Here is a 9,678-nt window from a genome sequence, read left to right as displayed (position 1 = left end):
ACAATGTGGGACCCCAAAGAACTTTTGATTATGTGCACTCTAAAAAAATTGTTTTTAATATTTATTTATTTTGGGGGAGCTTGGGTGGCTCAGTCAGTTGAGTGTCCGACTTTGGCTCAGGTCATGATTTCATGGCTTGTGAACTCGAGCCCTGGGTCGGGCTCTGTGCTGACAGCTCAGAACCTGGAGCCTGCTTCAGATTCTGTCTCTCTGTCTCTCTCTGCCCCTCCCCTGCTCACATTCACTCTCTCTCTCTCCCCTCAAAAAGTAAATAAACATTAAACAAAATTTTTTTTAACATTTATTTATTTTTGAGAGAGAAAAACAGTTTTTGACCTGAGCCAAAATCAGATACTTAACCGTCTAAGTGTCCCTGATTATGTGCACTCTAGCTATAAATATTTAACTACAGTAGAAAATAAAACTGAGAAAAAATTTAAAACATGCATAATTCATTTAAAAAAAAATAAGAAATGTATTACATGTGAATTTAAAGAACACATTCTTATGAGGAAGTAATATTGTCCAGAACAAACAGTATTTACTAAGAAGAGTGTCATTGTTTTCACATTTTTGCAAATCTCTTTAATTTTAGGATTAAGAGGAAATAGCTGGATTTTGCTATATACTTCTGAATTCATTTTGTTGCAATATGTTGTTTTGGTTGAAGTATGTGAATAAAATCTGCCCTCACAAAGATATGTGGGTAGAGAGGGGAAGAATATTTTAATAACTTTTTCAGATAATTGTGGTAATGCTTTTTGGATACCACACCAAAATTCAATGGTAGTACCGGGGGCCAAGGGCAGGCTGCCCCAGGATGGGCCACTTTAGCATAAAGATTATTTTGAGTTAAAAAGCAATCAAAACCCAGGAGATTCAGAAAAAGTTCTTTACCTCCAACAATGGCCTAAAAAGAATTTAGAAAGAGAACCCTTTCCAAGAAGAGAGCTATCACCGTAGATCACTGCTTTATGATCAGAACTAGGTATAGGCCAGAGAGGAACCTGGCAAGCCCTGTTTGGTCAAAGTCCTCTGTTTTTTCCATTGTTTCTGAGTGGCTCAGCAAACATTTGTTCACCAAACATTTACTCTTTTTCATTCTTCCTAAGGATTGTATTCTTTCCCTTTGGATATCCAGACCCCTACCTCCTTCTTTTTTGTTCAGAATGACATATATACCTCATTTGCCTGTCTTTGGAATTCCCATGTTTGTATGGATTCCTTGTACGTATACTACTACATTTGATTTTCTTCTGTTAATTTGTCTCATGTCAATTTGATTCTTAGTCTGTCTAGAAGGACCTTGAAGGGAAGGTCTAGATTCTTAGTCTGTCTAGAAGGACCTTGAAGTAGTTACTAAAGGGTAGCCATAGCAATGGGGAATCTGAAGCCATATCAATAAACTTTTCATATTCTGTTACATTAAAATTCATTGATCTGGGGTGCCTGGCTGGCTGGGTCAGTGGAGCACACGACCCTTGATCCTGGGGTTGTGAGTTCAAGCCCCATGTAGGGTGAAGAGATTACTTAAAAATAAAAAAAAATCTAAAAAAAAAAAGTAAAATAAAATAAAATCCATTGATCTGTCCTTCACTTTAATAAGACTTCTACCTGTGAATGATTTTTAAAACATCACGGATGGGTTATTTGAAAAGTATTGGTTCACAGAGTTTTGCAAATCTTCCAATGTTGACCCATCTCATTACACAATATCCCATCATTTAGTATCACCCCCTACCTCACCAGAAAAGCCTGTGAGCATTGGGAAACCGTTGAGCTCATGGTGAAGATACAGGACTTTTCAAAATTCCAATTTGTGCTTCAGAGCTCAAATTTTATTGTTGGCAACAAAACTGTCATTTGTTTTCCTTGAAATGGCAAGCTCACTTCGTTCATTTCTGAGGAAACGTCTGCCCCATACCAAGTCTGAATAACCACAGTCTGCCAGTCAGGCATTCTTTTCAGTCAAAATGGTATTCTATGAAAAAAGTCACTGGCTCAACTCACGGCGCAAACAATCACATGGGTGGTTTTCATGAGACAATCGTAGTACTTTGTTATGCAGTAGAAGAGCTTTACGTACATGTAGGACTTCTCAGGAACAGATCCCAAGGAGAGCTTGGATGGGCATGATGGGGAGATCACCTGTGAAGGAAAAAGAGCAAGAGCTAGAGAAGCAAGGAGACTGTTCGGCCCACCATACTGGTCTAACCTGGGGAAGGGAGAGAAGAAATGTCTCAGATTGCAGTGTAGAGTTCAACAAAGATTCAGTCGGGCCAATGAAGGGTCCTCAAGCCAAAGTCACCCGGTGTTGGAATCCCATGTCAAGAATGAACTTGTGTTGATGCATGATCATTGGCTGGGAGCAGACGGAGAGAAGCGTGGCCGTGGCAAGAACATGGCGGTGGGTTCAGAGAACAGCAGATGCTCCCCTAGCGGGAGGCCTGAGTGGTGTATCTTCACGGCTCCCCCAAGCTTTATGGGTACTTTCCATCTCATCACATCACAATATTAGAAACGTGTGTACGCAAGGGTTAAGGCTTAATAAAGTTAATCATTTTTACTGCTTCATCAAGAGATTTCTTAAGTGGAACTGGCTTTGTTTTCCCTGCACATGTGTGGCAATGAAGGATACAATGGCTACAAGTTCACTTTGGTGCCACTACATTGATTCAGGCCAACATACCAGTAATTTTGTCTAACACTGTGTTTGCACTCTTGGTGAAAATGTCAACTTGGAGAAAAAGGCACATGAAAGCTCAATATTGTTATAAAAAACAGTTTTGACCTTATGAATCCATTGAAATGATCTCAGGACCCTCAGGGATCTACAGAACCACAGACTTACAGATAGCAGTCCCAGAATCGGAGTATGGGGGGTTTTGGTTTCATTTTGTTTGCCTATTTTGCGGTTGCTGTTGTTGTTTGTTTGTTTTGGACGGTTCTGGCAAAAGTCACAGAGAAGATATTAACTCCCATATGTAAAGGTTTGTAGGAAAGATGGCAGGAAAAGGAGCTGCTGGATTCCGATTCATAGATCACGCAGGGAGATTATACCCCCAAAAATCCCTTTACCCTCAAAGTAAACAATGTATTAAATTGGGGGAAAAAATCCCTTTACCCTGAGAAGGATGGGACAGATCAGCCCACCCAAATCACAGCCAATGGGGTCTCACAAGGAGCGGTTCCCTCACCTGCAGAGGAGGGAAGGGATACTACACAGGCAAAACAACCTTGTACAGTTCAATAGGGTAAAAGAAGTTTGACAATAAATGTCTGGGCTACGGGACAGTCCTATTCCTGAGGGAGCCTGAGGCCAGGGTCAGGCAGGAAAATGGATCACAGCTGAGGAGAAGGCACCCATGCAAGAGCCCAGCCCCTGAGGACACCAGGACCTGCAGACAGTTTGGAAGCACATTAATTCAGCCCAGCAGGCAGGACCATGTAAGCTCGGGTTGGGTCAAACTGTGTGTGTGTGTGTGTGTGTGTGTGTGTGTGTGTGTGTATTTACAGGGGCAGTATTCTACTGTGGCCCCCTTCAACAACAGTGGAGTGTGACTGTTTATGTTTCCTATCTTGGTCAGGCTTGACTCAGGAAATGGAACCTAGTGGGCCCCCAGGGGTAAGGGGTGGAGCAAGGCAGAGGGGATCCACGTGTCAGAAGCTGGGGATGGAGGACAACTGTCTACACTATCCACAAATCGACGAAGATTATGGCACACAAATCATTGCAGTTTTAAAATGGCATTGGTTCAAAGGCAATTCTACCTGTCCAACCTTCTCCACATTTACCACTGAACACCCTGCATCTTCTACATGTTTATTCTCAGAATGACTGAATCTATCTATCTATCTATCTATCTATCTATCAATCATCTATCTAACAGGATTATAGATAATCAGCTCAACTATTCACCTTCGATGGCCACCTCTTCCCTCTTTCGTGGGTCTGCTCAATGGCATATTCTCCCAGGTTTCCTCCTGGGAGATTCTCGGGCTGCTTTTTATTTTAAAAAAATTTTTTCAATGTGTATTTATTTTTGAGACAGAGAGAGAGCATGAATGGGGGAAGGTCAGAGAGAGAGGGAGACACAGAATCTGAAGCAGACTCCAGGCTCTGAGCTATCAGCACAGAGCTGGATGTGGGGCTCGAAGTCACAGACTGTGAGATCATGACTTGAGCCGAAGTCCGACGCTCAACCGACTGAGCCACCCAGGTGCTCCTCTGGCTGCTTTTTCTTAGACTCCTTTGCACATCCTTAAATGACGGCAGTCTTCGGGGATGCTGTCATAAAACCTCCCTTCTTCTCAGTAGGCAATCCGATCTGTCCCCATGCTCTCAATTACTTGAGAGCATTTTTTGTTGTTGTTGTTTATTTATTTTGAGAGACAGAGAGAGAGAAAATCCCAAGCAGGCTCCACACTGTCAGCATGAAGCCTGATGCAGGACTTGAACTCATGAACTGTGAGATCATGACGTGAGCTGAAATCAAGAGTTGGACCCTTAACTGACTGAGCCACCCGGGTGCCTTGAGAGCGTTTCTTTCTTAAAACCACTGCAAAACCTCCCCCTTCTCCTCACAGCATGCACAAACACGTGTTGTGTGTGGAGTCCCCATCTAGGCTTTCCCCAAGAGCCTGAGATAATGGGAATAATTGGTACACTGACACCAAGGCCCTCATAAACACACACACACACACACACACACGAGGACTGAAATCAGGTCATCTGGCAATCCAGATTTCCAGAGTGCTGTGCGTGCCTGTGTGTGTGCACCCCTGTCTAGCCATCTTTCAGATTGCCATTTAAGTGAAAATATTTACGAAGACATTTGGAGAGGCTCTGACTGCAGCCCCCCTGAGAATATGTGGTTGCTCCATAAAATTTAATTGAGTAAATGTGTCCCTACGATGTGCCAGGAGCATGTAGTGAAGCTTACTTACCAGGATGAGAGTCAATGTCCTTCCCTGGAACGGGTGGGGGTGGAGCTGGGGACAAGCACATATGCGACTGCAGTCAGAATAAATCCCAGCAGGTCGTGGGATTTTGAAGACTCTAAAGTAAAAGTACCATATTCATATAGTTAAACACTTGCAATTTTTCACGTTTTGACATTCCTGAAGTCAGGCTGCATCTAACAAATAATTAGCTAAGAATACTTTGTTAGGACTTAATTGGCAGGTGGTTTTTCCTTCTTTTTGAACAAGAAACAAAGATGAAATTTACAACGGATCCTGTCTTAAACGAAATATGTTATTTGGGTCACTCAAAGGACAATGAGATCAAATATGTAATCTGTAGTAACGTGTCCTTAAATCCCTGCTTCCATTTCTTTTGGTTTCTAACTTTCTAATACTGTACAGCCGGCTAGAAGCCTCTTTGTCTCTCCATCTTGGAATCTCTACTCTCCACCAGGGTAAGACAGAGCCTCCCTGACGTCTTCCCCACAGAGAATGCATTCCCTTTCCCTCTCCCTCCTTCCTTCTTCTCTCTGGGAATCAATCTCGGCCATCTATAAAGAACACACACACTAGCCACACTCCTCTGATTCTCTCCCAGCCCTGCTCTAATAAGAAAAGAAGGGGCAAGTGTCTGGCAGGTAGAGTTTTCTTCAGCAAGGAAGGAGAGAGGCTCTGAATAGTCCCAGAGGAATAACTCTTGGGCCAGGAGTGAGAGAACAGGCAGATCACAGTGTGGGTCTAGATAGAGATGGGTGTACCAAGCGGCAAGGGGCAGGATTGGAGTGTAAATATGATAGAGCGTCCTGGGAAGGCTCAGATTTTGAACCTCCATCTGTGACCATTGCTTTCCAGAAGCTTCACATGCATGTACACACGCATGCACCCATGCACGCAGGTGCAAACACATGCGCACATATGTACCTGTGCTTAAACAATTAGCCAAGGCCTTTCTGTCCTCTCTCCCATATCACCAGGAGGGGAGAAGGCAGGGCCAGGGTGATGGCCTGCTTTCCTGGGATGGGAGAGGCCCAGGGAGGGGGGCCAGGCTGGCTGGCCTGAGGCTAGGACACCACAGAGACTGGAGACCCCTCTCCTCCCCACCTACCCAAACAGAACTAACCACAGCAGGCTGGTCAATATGCTAAAAGAAAGCCTGCCACTGGATGGGGCTGCCTCTTACCTCTGGGGGGATGTGGCTTGGGAAGGTGGCCTTTAGGGAGGAGATCATGCTTCCCTAGGGCCTTGGGACAAGTAAGGGAGAAGCCAAAACGATGAATCTGCAGAGTGGAGAATCTGGCTGCCTGGCTGAGTTCTGGTGTTGGGGTTCTCCGCTTCCAAATTGTCCAGCAGCTACCCAGAGTCTCAGGGTTCTCGTGGCTGGGGAAGGACATTCAGAGAACTTAGGGGGTCCCTGATGTGAGGGTGGAATGCATCTGGCTGACTAGATCCCCCCTCTCTGAGCTGAACGCTGCCCCCGTGCCCAGGTCAGACGAAAAGCTGGTGCTGGGCCTGCTGGGTGTGCCTGGCACTTTGCAGAGCACTTGGGCAGTGGGAACATAAATAAGAAAGGGGAGAGGCCACTCAGGAGGAACTCACAATGGAGCTGAGGAAATCTAGCGTCAACACAGGTGGAGCCCAAGTCCAATCTGATCTGCAAATCCCACCCCAGGGCAGAGCCATCAAAGCTGGCTGCACCCTAGGAATTGCCCAAGGCCTGCTCAGAGCCTGTGGGAAAAGTCAGGAAGGCTTTAGTTGGGCAGTGGACTCGTAGGACCTCTGGCAGGTGGGAAGGAGGAGCCTTGAGACTCTTAAAAGGCTATGTTCACCCTCAGGGCGTTGGGAGCCGCCCATACTGAGCTTCCCGGCTTCCTTCTCAGCCCCTGGCTTCCTTCTCAGCCCCTGTTCTCGGGTGACTCCTGGCTGCAGGGTGTGTGTGTGTGTGTGTGTGTGTGTGTGTGTGTGTGTGGCTGGGAACAGATCAGGTTTAATTATTAATCATCTGGCTAGCCTGACCAATCTAGACCAAGGTCTCTCTCTTCCAGGGCTGTGAAATCCCCACTCACTGGGCTAAGCCTGTAGGGTTTTCTAGATGCTAGGAGAGAAGGGGGTGGGGAGGTTCCCTGCAGCCCCTGCGTCTTCAGGAGGCACTGATTAGGTGCGGGCACTAGGCAGGCAGGCGTGGTTTCCAAGGAGCAGGGTGAACCCAGGCCATCTCCCCAGTGTTGACACAACTGTCATAAACCGTGCTTTGTTCCCGGCCCTGCCTGCGGAAGGTCCCTGAGAACTGGGTGGGCCTGGCTAGGTGGGGACGCACAGTGAGGACAGATAGGTTTGGAGAGGGGACACCCCTGGGGACACGGAGGGATGAAGCTGGCGTAGGAAGCCCAGCTCTGTGGCTATAGAAGAATCCAACTGTTGAAAGGCCAAACTTCGGGCAATCTAAGCCAGGCTTGTGTCTCCAACAGCCAGAGCTGCCTCCCAGTCCCGGGTGGGTGGGAACCCTGGAGGGCAGGATGGACAAAGCCAAGGGCAGGGGGCAGGTGCCCCCTGGTACCACTCCAAGGACGCATCTTGCTCCAACAGCCAGCTGGTAACTGAACAGAGACCAGGGGCTCAGAGACAAGGATGGACAAGGGGGCTGCTTAGTCCTTCAACTAACAGTCACTGATACCTATTCTGTGGCAGGCGCAGAGGGGGTGGGACCCACTCCCTGCCCTTGGAGACTCACCGGCTAATGTAGACCCCACCCATAAACTGATCCCAAGGACAACCTGTGAAAGAGGGACCGTGTCCTGGGACACAGCAGGGGAGCCGTAACACCTGTAAGGAGGTCAAAGAGAGTCAAGGAAGGCTTCGTAAAGAAGGTAACACGCACCTAGCATGTTAAAGAAAGTCATAGTTTCCAAGCGGGGGAAGGGTGTTCCAGCCAGGGGGAAGACCACGTGTAAAAACAAGGAGCTGAGAAGGGCCTGTTTGGGGAGGATGAGGCATGGAGCAGGGCCAAACCAGAACGGTGGCTGTGGGGGCGGGAAGTGGGCGGAGATGATGCAGGCATTACGAGGTGAGGTGCCCGGCGGAGGCACCCAAGGGGCAGAACGCAGAGACCGGGGTGGCGAGTGAGGAAGCACCCACAGATGCAGCCCCAGCCGGACGGGGGGCATGGGGGGGCGCGCGCGGGAACAGCACCCTATCTCCAGACAGGCCCGGGGCCTGTCGCACTGGCGCTGTGGGAAGTACTGGGACAGACAGACCACCGCCCCTTGTGACCGACGGGGAGCCGTTTCCCCCAGCCCTCCGTGTCTCGCTTTTGGCTCCAACAACCTCAGGCAAGCCCAAGACACAGGTCAAATGGGCAGAGGGGCAGATGGAGGTGGCAGGAGGTAGACATTTGCCCAAGCCTGAGTGAATTCACTGCGGCTCTGACACAGGGACCCAAGGGTCCCGATTCTCAGCCCAGGGACCTGCCTCTGAACTGGAAAGTTCTCTCCCTTCTTGTCTTGCAAACCAGAGGTGCCCTCTGAACCCCTCCTCCCGGGGTCAGTCCTCATCAGACAGGTCTGCGGCGGCCCAAGGATCAGCCTGAAGGAGTCGGCACTTCCCAGTCAGGCTGGGCTTCCTCCTGGTGGTGTCAGACCCAGCGAACCCCAAAGAGTAAATGTCTGTGAGGTGTTCCCAGAACCCAGACCAGCAGGATCCCCACCCAGAACGCTGGGGTGGCAGGTGACAGGGATGACAGCAGCAGCCTCCTCCTTGTCCTACGGACTTGGCTCCTGGAAGATCAACTAAGTACCAGGAGAAATTTGAAAAACGGTTTGGGAAAAAAAAAACAACAACCCACAAATTTGAGCCAGCACAAGTGGCTCAGGTGGGCTAGGCAGGCATGTGCAAAGATCAGGTCTTTTGACGCTGGGAAGTGTCACCCTGACATGAGGAACCCGTTCACACAGACTGGAAATCATCCACTGGTCTGTTCTCCTGTGTACGGCTGCCAGCTACCTAAGGATCTTCTCCAAGGCTCTCAGTGTCTCTGCCCACATCATATACAGTCCCGTAAGAGAATTCTAGACTGCAGAGTCGAGTAGAACAATTTCCCCAAATCAACTGGAACACTCCTTCTAACAGGGAAAGCCAAGTACTGGACGCTGTTTCCTCCTTTTGCCTTGGCTCCCAGGAGGCTCCCGGTCAAATCTCATGCGTGTTCACCATGGCTCCATCAGCCCTTACAACTCACGTACTTGCCGCCTTCAACTTTTCTCAGCCCTCACCTAAAATTTTTCTGTTGGTAGGGGCGCCCGGGTGGCTCAGTCAGACTTCGGCTCAGGTCATGATCTCACAGTTCCTGAGTTCAAGCTCCGCATCGGATTTTGTGCGGACAGTGCGGAGCTTGGAGCCTGCTTCAGGTTCTGTGTCTCCCTCTCTCTGCCCCTCCCCTGTTCATGCTCTGTCTCTCTCTCTCTCTCTCTCTCTCAAAAACAAATATTAAAAAAAAATGTTTTTTTTTTCTGTTGGTTCAATCCAGTCACACGTGGCCTGGGTTGTATATCATCTCGGCTCCTTGTTGGCAAGAGGTGGTGGGTAAATAAACAATGAAGTTTCACTCAGGAAAGAGAGGTTGAAAGGGCAAAGGCAGGCCGGCATGCTGGGGCCATGGGAAATCCCCTTTTGATCACACCCTTGTACCCCCAGATTACCCGAAAACAGAGACCACGGTGC

General features: G+C 48.3%; 1 long non-coding RNA gene across 2 annotated transcripts; it reads right to left on the bottom strand.

Moving 5' to 3' along the window:
- Positions 1-1,567: 1,567 nt before the first annotated feature.
- On the bottom strand, positions 1,568-9,341 carry LOC121037550 (uncharacterized). 2 transcript variants are annotated; one of them, XR_005793825.1, is made up of 4 exons: positions 9,231-9,341; positions 4,948-5,059; positions 3,125-3,197; positions 1,568-2,148 (listed from the first exon to the last, which is right to left on the bottom strand). It is a non-coding gene; the product is annotated as an uncharacterized LOC121037550 (long non-coding RNA). The 2 variants fall into 2 exon arrangements; XR_005793826.1 differs by lacking the exon at positions 3,125-3,197.
- Positions 9,342-9,678: the final 337 nt, after the last annotated feature.

The sequence above is a fragment of the Herpailurus yagouaroundi genome, unplaced genomic scaffold, assembly GCF_014898765.1.
Source record: "Herpailurus yagouaroundi ecotype Mexico unplaced genomic scaffold, PumYag 163, whole genome shotgun sequence".
In the NCBI taxonomy this organism is placed as follows: domain Eukaryota; kingdom Metazoa; phylum Chordata; class Mammalia; order Carnivora; family Felidae; genus Herpailurus; species Herpailurus yagouaroundi.
The sequence above is the reverse complement of the archived record's forward strand: the minus strand, read 5'-3'. Positions and strand labels throughout refer to the sequence as shown.